The following is a 5,263-nucleotide window of genomic DNA, read 5'->3' as shown; positions in this document are numbered from 1 at the left end:
GAAGAAAGCAAACTGATATGAAAGAGAGAAATGTGTAAACAATTTCAATATAAATAAGACAGATCAGTAGAAAAATTAGGCTCTAAATTAGAAATGCTGAGTTGGGGTTGATTAAGAGAGGGCAAAAGCAATAAAATGTTTAATTGATAAATTGGATATATGAGAAGTGTGTATGTGTATGAATGTGTGTGAAACCTATGAGATCCATTAAAGGAAGGAAATTAAGAAAGTTTAGCCCAGAGTTTACGCCCACTTTTCTCCCAAAGTATCTGCCAATTTCAGAAGTAGCTTGGGGTAAAAAGCTGAGCAGTATTTTTTAACAGGCTTGAGGAATAAATATAAAGTCCAGGATGACAAGAGAGGGCAATAAATACCCAGATTCTGGTTTAGGAACCCAAAGAGATAGATATTTAGCCAAAGATGTGGCTCTGTCCTCAACAGAACTCCACCTGCAAATCACCTCAGTACCTAAAATATGAAGGATGTTAATCTGATTTTGCAAGTTTCTATGGGTACATGAGGGGGAAACCACTAGATCTTTTTCAGAAGAAGTAATAGATCATGATCACAAATGATTTCTGTTTTTCATATCTGATACACACACCAATACACACATACAATAACTGGGCACATGAGGAGACAAAAAAACAAGTAAAGCCTAACAAAATTGCAGAAAATAGAATCATCCTCAGGACTACAAATATATTGGAATTATCAGACACAGACTTTAAATAACTATGCTTTCTAATTTTAAGGATTATTTTAGTAGATAACTGAAAACAACATTTAAAGCATATATTTGAGAAAGAACAAAATACATATTCTAAGAGTAAGAATTCAATAATTAAAACAATTTATTCTCTGGAAGCATTTAGCCACATATTAGTGATCAATTAGACATTAGCTGGAATGTGTAAAAAAAAAAAGAGAGACAGCAACACAATCACTGTAGAGATTATGCAAGGATATTTCTTACTTAACAGAACACATTAAGTCACATATGCAAGAAGTTCTATAAATCCAAAGAAGGATAAACAGAAAGAAAAACACATTGTAGTCACAACATGGTTTTATTGCTGTTAAAAAAGAGAAAAATTAAGCTTTAATATAAAAGACCTATTATTTTCATAGGAAGTAAAAAGCTTGTTGTTGATTTCTCATCAAAAGAGAAGCCATTAACATAATAAATTTAAAGCAGTACATTCCAATCTAGGATTCTATACCTAATGTTTTAGATATCTACTGTCACATAATAAATTATTCCCAAACATATCTGCTGAAAATAACAACCATATATATCTCACAGTTTCTATGGGTCAGGATTGCAGAAGCAGTTCAGCTTGGTAATTCCCCTTCAGGGTCTTCATATAAACTTGTAGTTATCTCCAAGGCTTGCCTAGAGCAGTGTCTTCTTCCATATTCAGACACATGGCTGTTGACAGCCTTAGAAGACCCTCTTCCAAGCTCACTCACTGGTTGGTAACAGGCTTCATACAGTTCCTTGCCTCATCAGCCTCTTAGAGTTTACCTGAATGTCTTCATAATGTGGCAGCTGATTTTACTCTCTCCTGGGCTGTCTCATGACAGGAGAACTGGCTTCCCCATCTCTCACTCAAATCAGTAAGTGATTTGAGAGAGAGAGAGTTCCTTCAAGGCAGAAGCTGTTGTCTTTTTGTGACCTAATTTCAGAAGAACTATCCTATCATTTCTGCTATATTCTATTCTCTTAAAGTGATTCATTATATCCAGTCTACACTAAGTGGAGAAATGAGTTGGGGTAAGGGGTAGAAAATGAGGTCCAACTCTTTGGGAAGAAGTTAAAAAAAAAAAAACTTGTAGAGATGTATTTCAAATTATCACAAGTAATCAACATACCTTTCAAAGTGAAGATGAGCTTGTCAAGGAGAAACAAAATAATCCCAGAGGGAAGCATAAAGGTACAGAAAGGAATGAAAGCCACTGGAGAGGGTAACTATGTGGTTTGGGTCCAATCTAACTGAATATTGACTACATAGAAAAAGGTGTATTTTGTTGACATATATATGTGTATAGGTGTATATGTCAAAGAGAGAGAAAGAAGAGGAGGGGCTTGTGCTATGCAAATACCACAAAAACAGGGGAAACTATGTGGAGTTAGTATTCTACTTTACTTGGATTGTCCACTGTAACATTACTAACTTATTATAAAATTCAGTAATCAATATTGTATGTCCCTTGCGCAGGGGCCATGCTAATCTCTGTATCGTTCCAATTTTAGTGTATGTGCTGCCGCGGTGCTCAGAGATATATTCACCAAATGCAATGAATGTCTCATGGTGATTGAGGAGGTTGTTGTTATAAGGGGAGGAGTGAGGTGAGGGGGGTGGAGGGTATATGGGAACCTCATATTTTTTGAATGTAACATTAAAAAAATAAATAAAGACAAAAAAAGAAAGACTTGAAAAAATATTGTATGTTTATATATAGTGTAAACAATAATAGTATCATAAAAAATTATGTAACTACTTAATCAAACTTGTATGTTTATATGCTTATAGGGTGAGCAATAGTAGGATAATAAAATAGTAAATAACAGGTAAGGAATGACAAAGAATAGAATAATAAAAACATATTTTAATTAATCGAAAAGAAAAGGGGTATATAGAACAGATGAGAAAAGACCAAAACCACATACATAATTAAAACATTAAAATAAACAGATTAATTAAGAAACAAGTTCATCAGACTAGACAAAAATTTTAAAATATATATTGAATCTATGAGAGATACATATCTGGAATATAATTTATAAACAGATTGAAAATGAAATGATGAAAATGTATACCCTGCAAAGACAAAAAACAAAAGCCAGTAATGAGCAGTAACAATATCATTCCAAATAGAATTTAGAGAAAGACACATAGAAGATAAAGAATGATATTTCATTATGATAAAGTATAAATATATGAGAAAGATAAAAAGTTCTTTTTGTGCCTATCAAAATAGCTTCAAATAATATAAAGCCGGCTGTGACAGAGACAAAAGGAAATTAACAATCATGTTTGGTTAGATCTTTAATGTTAGCCTCATAAAATATATTGTGTCTGAGAAATCTTTTACTGTTCTCTGGAATAGTTTATGTTTTGAAACTACTTGTTCTGTAATGTTTGGTATAATTCCAGAAAGCCATCTTTGTTGTAATCTCATGGAAATACTTTTCCATGTTTTTAGAATCATTGCAATTCCTTTTTTTAAAATGTCAGCTGAAATCTTCTTTATTAATGGGGATCTCAGGAATGAAGAAGCATTGCTGCTATTAACACACCCTGTATTTGACAAAACAAAGTCAGATTTAATATCAATTATAGAAGTCCAAAATATTTTTGGATAAATAATACTTTTTACATAGAAAATAAGGTTTGCAATTTATTTTTTTTAATTCTTCTTGTTTCAATTTAGTATATTGTATTTTTACATAGAGATTTAACTATTTCATTAAAAATTTAGAAATATTGTCCAAAACTTCTATTTAATGTTATCTAATCTCTTCTTTAATCTTGAAAGGATCAACAGTTATAACTTATTTTTCATAGCTATTACTTTGAATTTGGGCCTTTACTCTTTTTTCCTTAATTACTCTTGCAAAATTTTTAAATTTTATCAATCCTTTAATATATAACTCCCTTTTGCATTTGAAATTATTCTTTTGTGGGTTTTTAAATTAGTTAATTCTAATTTTATTATTTTTATTAGTTAATTTCTGTAATAGTCAGGGTTCTCTGGGTAAACATGACCAGCAGGAAATATCTGTAAATATTATGAGACTTTCTGAGAATTGTTTTGCATGACTGTGGGATGCACAAGTCCGACTTCTATAGGGCATGACCCAAGCTGAGAATTCCGTGAAGCTCTTGAGTCAGTTCCCTAGGAGAAGCTGGTTAACTGAAGGAGAAATGGAAATTCTCTCTTCTGACTGTTAAAAACATCAGTGGCCCTTAAAGCATTCAACTGATAGGATAAAAATGATATCATTTTTTAAAACAACCTCTTCAGTTGATTGTAAATGCATTCAGTCATAGATGCAATCAATGTACTAATGACTTACATCGAAGAAGTCATCTCACAATAATAATCAGGCCAGTGTTTTCTTGGTCAAACAACTGAACACCAAAACCTGTCTAAGTTGATACACAAACTAACCATCACAGTCCACCCCTTGACAATTTGGCAGCCAAATACATTTCATTAAACCATAATTTATCTCTAAATGAAATCAATAAGAGTCATAATTTTGCCTAAAATATTCAACTGTCCTACATACAACCAAAAACAAACTAACTTTCCCCAGAATAGAATGCAGGTTCTTTGGTAATATTTATTCTTAAATTGGATATACTATAACTTAAAGTCTATGATATGAAGCTAATATTAATTATGTCATATGATGAGTCTAAGATAAGGAAGAAAAAGATAATTACTTTATGCATATATACAATATATTCATAGGAAAACAAGGAAGAAATATCCATAACCATTGCAGTCCTTATATCTGTAACTGGTCATGCTGTAGCTCATATTTATAACAACCTTCTTCTACTTACCATTCCATATTTCCTTTACCCTCAGCAAGTACTTTAGCTGGCCAAGTTTCTTTGCTTGGTGGGATGATCCAAACCTTTATTCCTAATGTCTTGGGGATGCTGGTAGTCCTTCCTGGATTGGGTCATTGCAATTTTCCATTGAATTAAATCACAGGGTATGAGAGTACTAACAGATGTTCTTGGTGTTCTCCTTTATTCCATGCATATTCCTCTTTACCTCCATTGTATAGTTGCAGTCCTATTTTTCCTTGATAGTTGGGATCAGTCACCCCAGACAGGACAATAATTCCCTTCTTAGCCTGTTGATTTAGAAGCATGAGGAGCCTAAAGTGGCCAGCAGGCATTCTTTTCTCCCAATTCAATGGAATCATTAGTATCTTCTGAGTGGTGGAACCACTCCTCCCTTTGGAAATAAGAACTGTAGACCAACAGAGCTTAAGGTTGCAGAGATAGGAAGCAAAGATTTTCTAGTAGATCACTAGGGGTAATAGCAAGTGATGTGACACCCATTTCTACCCCTTTATTCCTGGAATGGTGAACCTTGGATTTGGAATAAATAGTATCATAGAGTGGATACTGATGTAGAGCGTACACAGCGTCCTGGGGAACATTGCTGCAGGTATATTCAAGGTATTGCCACCTAGTTAGTGCCATAATTAAATCTTCAAAAGGCCATTCCACCA

At 33.1% G+C, this 5,263-nt stretch overlaps 1 pseudogene; it reads right to left on the bottom strand.

Annotated features, from left to right (window-relative positions):
- Positions 1-2,183: 2,183 nt before the first annotated feature.
- On the bottom strand, positions 2,184-2,279 carry LOC111763180 (U6 spliceosomal RNA; annotated as a pseudogene).
- Between the last annotated feature and the right edge of the window lie 2,984 nt (positions 2,280-5,263).

Source organism: Dasypus novemcinctus, chromosome 3, assembly GCF_030445035.2.
Source record: "Dasypus novemcinctus isolate mDasNov1 chromosome 3, mDasNov1.1.hap2, whole genome shotgun sequence".
In the NCBI taxonomy this organism is placed as follows: Eukaryota; Metazoa; Chordata; class Mammalia; order Cingulata; family Dasypodidae; genus Dasypus; species Dasypus novemcinctus.
The sequence above is the reverse complement of the archived record's forward strand: the minus strand, read 5'-3'. Positions and strand labels throughout refer to the sequence as shown.